The sequence below is a fragment of the Carassius gibelio genome, chromosome B15 (genome assembly GCF_023724105.1).
Source record: "Carassius gibelio isolate Cgi1373 ecotype wild population from Czech Republic chromosome B15, carGib1.2-hapl.c, whole genome shotgun sequence".
Lineage (NCBI taxonomy): Eukaryota > Metazoa > Chordata > Actinopteri > Cypriniformes > Cyprinidae > Carassius > Carassius gibelio.
The window spans coordinates 5,137,100-5,149,390 of NC_068410.1; positions in this window are offsets into that span (position 1 = coordinate 5,137,100).

The window sequence follows — 12,291 nt, forward strand, 5'->3', positions numbered from 1 at the left end:
ATTAAATCATGTCTTTACTTAACAATGTAAAAGCCATTCGAATCTCATCATGATGTCACATTTCTTTGAATTTATAAGCGTTAATATTTGAATGAGGATTTTAGTAGCATAATGACAATGATTGTGTTCTGATGAATTAAAGTAGTTAGACATCTGGTATAGGCTGAATACAATGTATATACTAAATTTTTATTGGCTATTTCTATTTATTATTTCAATTTTTTTTTTTTTTTTGCAGGGACCCAGAGACTTCTTCGCACAGAAATGAATTTGACATGGATTCGTAAATGGATCTGAGCCTCTGACTGATGATTAGCGTTTCCACCTCTGGATTACGGGACACTCCTGTAAACCTCCACTTATTATTAAATTATTTGTTTATATTAGGGTTAAACTTATAAACTGTGTAATTGTTCTCCCTATAGAATCTGCATCTAAGCAGAAAATATACTGTCTTTTTAATGCCGCACAGATCTGGTTTGAATGTATTCACACATAAATTGTGGGAAACAATGTGTCACATGCTAAATTTTGATAAAAAAATACACGTGTGAAGACACAATAGGAGAAGACTTAACCAGTTAATAATGTGCACTGCTTACAGTGTGTATTTTTTCAGATTCATCGTTCCATCACTTATTATAACTTATATAAAATATCTAAAAGAGAGAAATGCAGCAATGTATTATTGTCTACACAGACCTGTCACGTCATTGAATCTAATCAAATCTGAGCAAGATTCCCTTCAAACTGCCTCTTCTGCAATAACACACAGCATTGCAGACCTATAAAACTCATGAAGGACATCAAACAGTGATTTTGACCCGAATGGAGAAGCGTTAGAAGCGCCACCTGTGCCCAGTTCCAAAGGTCAACGTAGGGGGGCAACCTTGTCAATCAAACCCCAGGACCACCCCTTAACCGAAACAGGAGATGAATTTCACATGTATTTTTTAAGATCTGACATGTTTGAGTACAGCTTTTGGGAGATGTGTGCTTTATCTTTATATCAAGCCTGAGATTATATTTAGCTACCCAACGTTTAGATATCAGGGACAACATTGTTAAAATGCTAATAGAGATCTCTGGTATTTGACATGCCATTAATAATCGGCATGGTGACCTTTTCAAATTCGGCTTGTTCCTACTGCATCATATGCACTGACTCAGACCACTGGAGCATTTAAAAGCAGCAGTGGTGTTATAGATGTGTGAATAACAATATATGAGGTCTCGAAATTGTTTTTAGGTGTCCAACTGAGCAAAGCCAGAAAATTGCCTTACACTTTTGCTTCCTGCTGTTTTAAAAATGTGAACATCAGAGTAGGTCAAAATTCAGAATTAAAAACATTCTCTCTCTTTTAATTTATAGGATCCATCCATCCATCAGGCCAGTGTCACACCTTTATTGTATTGTATTTGTATGATTTCAGGGCTGGCCTTTGTACATGCCAATAAATGACTACTCTTTATTTCTTTATAAACATCTCTTTGTGTATAGGAACAGAATAAAGCCCTTCCCAGAATTTGGCAACAAACTTAAGTTTATATTCTAGTAGTGTTAAGATTTGTCTTCAGAGGTTTATTAGTTGAAGTTGTCCACATATTTTTAGTCATGAAGTGTTAAACAGGGAAAAGTTGAATATTTATGTTATTAATTCATGTTGTTTTGGCCCCATGAATAGATGATAAACTCTGCAGTGGAATATGATCAATCATGCAAGAGATATGTTGTGGAGAGACGCTAAAAAGTGAGTTTCACAAAGTATATTCCCTTTCTCATTCAGAGCATTAAGTTTGTACATTTCCACATCAAAGATGCCTGAAAGCAACCGTATGCTCTCCAAAGACAGTGTGAACTTGAATGACAGACACCATAAAATTTAGTGCCTGGAAGTCAGATTTTAAATGCAACTCCTAAAAAATGAATTGTCTTTTGATAATTGTTTTTGTGTAAGAAAAACAGATAATTTGCTTTTATAAAAAGATAATTTTCTGATTATTAATCTCTCTCATGTGACTTAAAATTCTCTCCCATAGAGCACCAAAACTTATGAAAATACCAGAGCTGCTTAAAATGTACAATTATTAGTTTTAACATTTTCTTTTTACAATTAAACTTTATTAAAAACATCACATTTTGGGTTGGGTTGTGAACGCCGGTGCCCTTGCATGCTAAATGAAAACTAAGACACTAACACATCTCACACCTTATGTTAGGAATTAATGTTTTTTCCCTCTCTTTTGTAATGTCATATCTCATAGGACATCAGCTGAGCCAGGACTGACATGGCTGCCCACCTGAAGACAGCAGGTAAAAAAAAAAAGTGCTAGTTAACTTAAAACTAAAAATAGCAGTGCATCTAAATGGCAAAATGGCTATGAAAATTTTGCATTAAATACTGCTGCATTCATTTGAATATGACTGCAGTGACTAGGAAATAATCATGTATTGGGACTTAATAAAAAGACAATTAGGCTGCAGTAGACCTCTCCCCCACAATTAAGGATTTATAGTTTAGAGAACCTGATAACATTTTATGGAGTCTGGTGCGATGGTTCAGTGTTGCCCCAAACAAGGTCGGTTAGCTGTGCTGGAAATGCAAAGGATCATTAAGTTTTAAGAAGTGGCTATCATCATTCATTTAAAGAGAGTGAAGCTTTAATCTGGCCTCCCCCAGTCCGGCACAACAACATCAGGGCCATTTTCAGGGCGAGCATGGTGGTTGCTATGCATCCCTGAATCTTATGCCCATTTTAGGGCCATTTTCTCAATTAACTTTAATGGTCAATTGTGTCCGTTCGTGCTTGTCTCCACCACAAGTCCATCTTGCACATTGTCTTTGCTCACCTTCTCCCACATCTCAAGCGTCAGCTGTTTAAACGGATTGCCCATCCAGCCAGTTAACCTTCCTCAGCGATGAGAGCTATAATTGGTTTACTATAGAAATGGAAGGGGATAATCCTTCTGTTTGATTAATGCTCGTCTAATCAATTGGTGTCTGGCAAAACCGCCCCTCTGGTCACATTTTGCAAAAAGGAACAGCTGGTTTTTCAAAAGGTCAGACTGATGCAGGGCAGACGGTGTCACCCAGAATGATAGATCGAGCAGCGGATGTCAAACCACTCAATGATTTGTAAGAGGATTTTGGCACGTTTGCTGTTTTTTGATCCCATTCATGTTTCTGGGTGGGCTTGTGTTTTGCTGCCCAATATTATAGCAATCTACACAACAACACTACTGCAATTCAGCTTTAGCACGATGCAATTCAAGTAGTAATTTGCTTTATAGTTTATATCATATTAAATAGGTGGGATGATCACTAGATTTCAGAACAGAGCTTTAGTCATGATGAATCTAAACTAAACTGCTCATTGGTGTGGCATGAAATTTTACAATTAGGAAGCTCACCAAAGTTGCATTTATTTAATCAAAAATTGTGAAGAAAAAATAATTTAAAATAACTGTTTTGTTTTTTAATATATTTTCAAATTTAAATTATTTGTGTCTTGAAAATGTGAATTTTCAATTTTTAGCATCAAATGATCCTTCAGAAATGATGCTGATGTGCTGCTCAAGAAAAAAAAATGTATTCTAAATGTAAAACAGTTAATATTTTATAGTATCTGCTCAGCATATTTGTTGAAACCGTGAGTTTTTTTTTTTTTGAGGATTAGAATAAATAAAAAACAAAAACAAACTTTGTTTGACAGTTTATTTGACAGAAATCGTTTGTAACATTATAAATATATATTTACTGACATTTTTTATTGAAGTGAATGCATCCTTTCTAAATAACTGTATTCATTTATAAATCATATTTACCTCAAATCCTCACCCATATCTACCTCGAAACCTCACTAAAGTGACTTGTGTCTTCTCTTTTGTAGCATGCAATTAAATATTCTCATGCCACCAGTTATTTTTGTGTATTTTCCAAAACTTCAAAGACCAATGGAATGGAATTTGCATCACACGACTAACCGTCTGCTTGAATGCTAATGATCATTGATATAACCCCTCCCTTCCCTGACCTTTGTCCAATAATGTATCCCACATATTGACTACCAGTCTTATGAATTTGTCTTTGTTTTAAAAGCAAATGAGCAGTTTCGTTCATATCTCAAGGCATTCATCTCTTTTATTTTTTACTCTTAAAGAAAGAGTGGCACAAAATCACCCACCATTTTTCACGTCTTCTCATCTATCTTTATAGAGCTTCTTATTGTTGGAGTGTAAATCAAACGTGACGTCCATTTAAGAAGTACGACCACAGTCATTCTTCTTACACAACGCCAGAACAAACATGAAATATATTGTCCGTTTTTATAGATTCTTGGAGAACCGTTCCTCATTTCACCGTTGGGTGATCAGCCGTGATGTGAAACATTACATTTTTTCATTGATTAGTTATTGATTACAATCCTCGGCCTGTAAAATTAAACCGAGTGCAGCGCTGCAAATGCTAAAATTCTTTTAAATCCTGGATTAGTCTTAGTCTGTGTTATACGAGTTGGCTTTCGATATTACCCAGAGGATATTGACAGCCCACTTACAGCTGCAAATAATCGACCACTGAACACCCAAACAATGCTAAGCATAACCCATTATTAGAAAAATACATTCAGCTTCAGATGTGAATTCACCCCACACAATTCCCCAACAATAGCTGTCTATCCTCTTACTATCCATACTGGATTAATGTCGCATTCAGGAAAAGGCTACAGTGTGATCTGTTTCAATCCTAACACTGCAAGGCTCGTATCTTGGCACTCTGCATTGACCCCCAGTCTGCTTTCCGGCAGGAGAAGGGCTTAGACTTCAGGAATTAAAGCTATGGAGGGGGCGGCATGGGTGCAGACGGGATTATGGTGCAAGTCTTCAAAGATTTCCACTTCCAAGATTCTGAATTCTGGCTCCTCTAAAGAGTCATGTAATTCACTCTTTCTCTCAAGTCTACTGTCTTACAGCTGGTATGAGCTTTGTGTTAGACTATCTTCTTGGATCTTGTTTGCCAATGGCGCCATGAAGTAGGGTTCGACTGATACTAACATTTCGGCTTATATATATTAAATATGTGTTGAACTACATAATCATGGAAAATGATGCAGATGTGTCTTGCAAACTTCTAATGACAGGTTGGCTTAGAATAGCAAGGTCCTTCATTGACCAAAAAACGTTGAAATGTCCTTTGGTGTAACAGAAAATGTCCTCCCATGTGACGCCTGTACTGTCACACCACAGGACAAGGTCTCTTTAAAAAGCATTTTAAATAATTAAATAAGATTTATTTAACTCCTTTTTATTCTTAAAAAAAAAATGCATCTTAAATGCAATAATTACATTAATTAAACAAATTTTCTGATGTTTTTATAGAGAACTTGTACTATTATAAAGTGTCATGAAAATAAGTATAAACTTATGTGAATAAACTGAAGTATAAACTATTTAAAAATGTAAAAAAAAAATAATAATTGAACTAGAAAGTTAGTGACCTACATATTTTCTCAAAGATCAGACTTCACACTACATAAACACATGCTTTCTATTTGAAATATTATTATTATTTACAACAAAAATTATTTTACAAATAATTCTCTCTCTCTCTCTCTCTCTCTCTCTCTCTATGTATTTTATTTATGTATTCTTGCAGCTCAAACAGAGCATGGTGCTTGCAACGAAAGGTCATAGGATAAATTTTCAGGGAATGCATGAACTAATAAATAATGTATGCCTTGAATGCAATGTGTAAGTCACTTTGGATAAAACTATCTGGTAAATGCATAAATGTACATTTATTTAGTTAGTTACTTTATTTATTTTATATTATTTATTATCTATTATTTGTTATCTTTTGTAGGCTGATTTTCTGTACCAAAACCATAAATGGCTGAATGTTTTATGGCCAAAGACTTTATCTACAGTTTTGTTTCTTTAAATAATTCAAAGCGTTATTCATAGCTACCTACTTCACACCCAGCACTTTTAATTCTGTTCATGAATTCATTGATTGGATCAATAGCCACCGTGAATCATTCGATTATTTGGATTGCAATGCTACAGTAAAGCAGCTACAGGCCGGTATAAGCAGCTTGACAGCTTTATCCTCCACAATCAATTTTCTCTTGACCAGGCATGAGGAATATATGACTTTTCAATAATTCATTATGTTATGCAGCTTGAAAGCAGGAGAGCAACGATTCAGCCAAGTATGTATACAGAACAAGATGTGTGGCAGGCAATTAATATCAATTACAGTAAGCAAGGTCACTAGAATGAGCACAGTTAATGTGAAATAAACTCACTTCACACTTCACTGAGATTCACTGGCTCTAATGAGAGAAGTGAACGAATACGTTTGACGTGTGACTGGTGCGGTAACTGCTTAAAGGGATAGTGCACCCAAAATTGAAAACTGAATCAGGAGAGAAATATGCACTCATCAAGCACCAGAGGAAACATTATTGTCAATTTTGCACTGTATTTTAGCTAGAAGCTAAATTATTGTAAAATTATGTATTTTAGTTAAGATGCCTTAAAGGTAAATTGGTTTCTTACAAACATGCACTTTTTCACAAGACGTTAACTGATGGACTGGAATCGTACTGGTGGATTATTGTGATGTTTTTTCAGCTTTTTGGACTCTGTTTGCACCCATTCACTGCAGAGGAACCATTGGAGAACAAGTGATGTAGTGCTAATCTGTTCTGATGAAGAAAAACAACATCAGGGTAACTAAGTACATTTTCTGAAGTAACTGTTCCTTCAAGACAATTTTGATTTTAAATAAACAAGGTGACATGCAAATCTGCAAAAACCTCATGTAGTAAGATATGCACCAAGAAAAAAGTTTTATTCCTAGTTTCCTTGGGAATAATTGGTAGTTTTTTTTTTTTGTTTTTTTTTTGGCTCTTATTACATTTTTTTTATTTAAAAGAAAGAACCAAAGAAGCCTTATGTCACAGAATTTTTTCACACATACTGTATACTCCACCCTCTCAGGGACAGTAAACAGTAAATGAATTTACTTTGTGCACCTCGTTTGATAAGCGTGTACAATAGAAGGGCAGTGGAGTGGTCCACGCAGTGTTATGTAATCAATATCATTGGTCATTTGGAACTAAAGGGGCTGCCAAGCTGCTGACTGAAGCACTGTTTACACATTTCCTTCCCCCCTACCTCAGGATGCCGCCACCAGAGAAGAAAGAGACGACGGAGCAAATAAAGGACTAATCTTTGTGGGCCAATGGTGCGGTTTAATCCGAGCTAGTCCGAGTTGATTGAGGATGCTTGCAAAAGCACCTAAGCCCATGACCCATGTCACAGCCCTCCAAGGTCACGGCAAAGTCGCTTATCTCTGTAAATCAAAACTGTCGGCGTGAACAATGGGGGACAATTTCAATTAAAGTGTGTTCGGGGACCACAGAAACACTGGAGAACAAGCTAAATGACTTTGTGCTCAGAGTGTATTGCAGTTCAGAAGTCCAGGTCAGGCCAATTAAAAAATTAAGTGAGGTTTTGATTTACAAATGTGCCACTGGAAGACAAAACCTTTAAGTGTTACACCTTGTTTAATTGATTAATAAGTGCACACTGTTATTTAAATTTTATGCATTTATTTGTTATTTATTGTTTTTTAAGTATTTTAAAAAATATATTACACAGATTATTTGTTTGGAATGTTTTACTATTTTATTGGAGTATGTTTATTGGATTATTGGAGTACATTTTACTATTGTAGTTTTTCTAATTAAAAATTATAAATTTGATTTAACTTGTTACATACCATTTCTTTGTAATTGTATGCTAAATTTACTGTCAATCAATTTCTGAGTAAAAATTGCTAGTATTTTGCTAGTATAAAGAAAACATTTAAAGAAACAGCAATACATGGAATTAAATGTGAAATTTGGAATATAAATAATTTTTCCAGTGTACATTTAATATGGCAAAATAATTTCTCAAAACCAGATTATATTCCTTTTCAGAGTGATATCAGGTTTGCCGCACACCACATATCCAAATGCCATGGATGTCATCTTAATAATGCCAATGCTTCTGGCAAATTTGCAGAACATTAGCATCGTGGTGGTGAGTTCTGCACCAGAAAATGTAGTTTAATTATCAGCTGTCACCATAACCTGCCAGTTTTGTGTTTTGTGAAACTAGCAATTACTTACAACTACCATGTGTTACTGGCAAAATGAATATTCATTTTGATATTTTGATTCGGAAAGCATTACTTCCATTCAAATGAATGCTATTTGGCTCAGAGGTTCAAATCTTTGTTGTTTGTTCAAAGGTTTCGCCTCAGGCTGAGTGATGCTCTCCAGTCTACTGGAGGGGAACGTCAGCGTTTCCGCACTTATCTTTTAATCACGTTTGCCTAAAACCTAATTGGAAAAATAATAGGGCCTCAATTTATTTAATGCAGATCTCAGCATAATTCAAGACACGCGGAGGTAACAATCTGTATTTGACCCATATCGCGGAACTGATTCAAATGAGAATGTTATGCAAATTAGAATAAAAATAGAATTGGTTCCAAATTATCAAATAGTGAATGCTAAAATACAAAAATCATTCATTTTAAGTTTGAATAGTGCTTCAAAAAGACAAGATAATCAGATACCTGTTGTGCGACTCGCACTTAAATCTTTTGTTGGTGTTCAAAGCCACATCACCTCCTGTGTCACAATATTTTTGTGCTGAGAATTTGCTTGATCTAAATGGTAAGTGGTTGTAATTAATTCAGATGATTTCTTTGCAATTGCCTCATGCGTGAATTATCTCCATTTGAGTTCTGTTGAATGCCTGCCAGGAGACGGATGGAAAGAACAAACTGAAAGCACAAAGACACAGAATCATTAGTGTTTGCAAGCCAGCACAGCATTGATTTCCCTCAAACATTTCAATTTGGGTTTGTTCTAAACATCTAGCTGCAAGTATTAGAATTCTAAATATAGTGAACTAGACCTGTGGGCTGCTTTTATAGTGCATGTTTGATATTCTTGGAGCTTAACAGATTGATCCTTCTATAATATACATATATTTTTTTTATCCTCCACAGAAAAAAAAACAGCATAAAGGCTTTGAACGACATGATGGTGAGTAAATAATGTCAGGATTTTTAATGTTGTGAACTTTTGAAAATTCCAACTGACATTTAATAGAATGTTCAGCATTTAAAATATGTTCGATGGAAATGACATCACTGCAATATTTAAATACTTCATTCTGATTGGTCTTTTTGGATTGGTATCTGCCATGCACAGTCAACAAAAAAATAACAACAAAAATATTTCCTGAATATCATGTTAAAAGCAAATCATTTTATGCATTTTCAAAGCCCAAAAGCTCAGCTTAGGTAAAACCGTGTCTCAGTTCTTTTGGTTTGGGTATACAGTAATTTGTAATATTAAACAAAGTTTCTGCATCTTAAAAAAGTTCATTTCTAAACTGTTGGAACATTCATTGGTGATTAAATGTGCATTAGTCCAATGATTATCAATTTAGAATTATTTCAATTATTGACCACTTTACCTTGAGTTAGTCCTTGTGAGATCCGATCCTTATACTTTTAGTCAAGTTAAATTATTCTACATATCTAAGTTCTGAAACATAAAATCTCACACCCACTGAAGTCTATTAAATAATGGATTTCATCACCAACCAGCCACTTTTTTCCTTATGTTCTCTCTTTTTCTCCAATGGGCTCTTGCGATTGGAAACGCAGACTCCGCAGTGTCAAGCAAACCTCTGAACCTCAGTCGGCGAGAGCAGCGGATGGGCCATGGGACAAAGGATTAAAAGACTCTTCCTGACAAGACGAACTCTCACGTAGGCCGGCACACGATGAGTCATTCGTAGCCTCGGGCAGCTGCTCATTTGTGGTTTGGCTGATTGAAGAGGAAAGACACGAACTAACAACTGATCTGAAATCCATAAGTAGTTCTGACCGCAATAAAATCTTTTCCAAAGTTTAGATGGGTCTTGATGGGGAAGTTTTCCGACCTTGACATGACAGCTGACAGCTGCATGATGCACTGTCTGGACTTAATGTATATTTGAATCCTTAGAGGTCCCTACAGTTCATAACATGCAATTAATAATTCAGCCAAAGATTAGAATTCTGTTGTAAATTATAATCTACTCACTCTCATGTTATTCCAAACCTAGATTGTTTTTTCCCTTTGACCTCAAAAGGAAATGATTAGCAGAATAACTGTGCAACAAAAGTAAAAGGCTACTAGGGTAATATGCTAAAATGAATTAGTTTGCATGTGTGGAAGCTTGTTTCAGCTTCAAGATAAATAAAGAAGGTAATCGTTCACCACAGATTAATAAAAAAAGTTAGTTTTTTTTTTCTCTCAGAATTGTGAGAGATAAATTTGCAGTTGCAAATAATAAATTCAGAATTGTGGGATATAAACTAACAATTTTGAGAAAAATAGAATTCTGACTTTTTTCTTTGCAAATATTCTCTAAATTTTGCACTTTGGTTTTTGGTTTCCGCCTTGAAATTAAAAATAAAAATGTAATTGGGACTTTCTGTCTTCTAGTCTCTTTTTCTCACAATTGCAATTTTTTAATCTCAATTGACTTTTTCTTCTTAAAATGACAAGTTTATAACTCACAGTTCTTATTTTTTTATCTCACATTTCTGCCTTTTTTCTCAGAATTAAATATAGATATAAACTGGAAACTTGCAAGATATGAAAACAAGCTTTGTTTTGTTAATAAAGTGTAATTCGTTTGAAAGTCGCCCATTCTGCCATTGCTTCAATTTCCACTTCCACTTATCATTTTGTGGTTGATTATAAGATAATGCAAGGTTATAAAATTCTCAGTCTGTGTAATATCAAAATGTATTTTGTAGCTTATTATAAAAATAAACAATTATATTGAATAGATACCTCCAGAAGGCCATTCACACTGTGCAAAATCAATGCTGCAACACAATAAATGTATTGTGGTGACTAATTCCTTTGATTTGTATTTTGCTAACAGGTTTTTTCGCCAATGGGGACGGATGTCTTAATTGGAGAGGAAATAGAATTGTACAGCTGTGAAGACGATGACACGGGCCTCTTCCTCCCCGCTTTGCCTGCAGGGTTCTAGATGATTTCATTCATTGGCAAGTTGGCTGCTGCATTCATGCGGTCCTCCTGTGATGTTTCATTATGTTCTCAAACAGAAGAGCTCTTTGGTATGGAAATAACTTTTCAAATGGGGAAAATCTCTCTCTTTCTGCCTCCAACACACACTATACATGCAAATGAAACATGAAACCTAAAAAACAGTGACATGTTTCTGTTACATTTTTGGAGAAGCTTTCAGAAGTCATGCTCAGATGAAAATAAGACACAGGAGACTTTCTCAAGCTGCAGCTGAAGGATTTTCCCAAGCAAACTAACTAAAGGTAGCAGTAGGTCAGCAAGACGCATTTGACCTGTAGTTTGAAGACAACTGAACAGAATAAAGCAAAAAAATAAGTTTGTGTTTGAGTAAACCATACCATGTTGTTTTTCATGAGTGTGGAAAGTATTTGTTCCTGTGGCTCAAGTGGTAGAGCATTGCCCTAGCAGCGCAAGGTTGTGGGTTTAATTCCCAGGGAACACGTTACGGAAAAAGCTACTTTGGATAAAAGCGTCTGCAAAATGCATTAATTTAACTTTATTTATTTTTTGACTGACTTTGACTGATTTAATCAAATAATAAAATAAAAAACAAATACTGTCAGTACTGAAAAATACCCACAAATCATAAATATTATAAAAATCGAAAATTTTACATGAATTCATTGAATTCTTACAGATTTGCAGTGAGATTTATTAATGATATATTGAAATTATATAGAAAATCAATTGCATTTACTTATTTATTTAGCTGTTTACAGTGGGATAATGAAAATTCAACAGTTATTGCGGTTTTTATTCTATTTATATCTTTTGATTATTGTATTTACAATTGGAAATAAATGACTTACATTTATTTAATGTTTCATCTCACAAAGCTATTATATAACTTCAGAAAACCCTGCAATATCGCACATGAGTCATATAAACTCTTTTTATTGCGTCTTTTTTTGTCAATTTTCTCAACAGCCTCCATCCCTGCTCACTTTCACTTCCAGAACATTCTGCCCCAAATCTTTTGTATTCTGTGAAAGAAAGAGAAAACATGTTTGGAACAACATGATGATATATTAATTTAACCAACCTTTATTTGCATAGTACATAATGATTAGATATCATACATATATCAATACCATTTTGATCTTTAAGAAT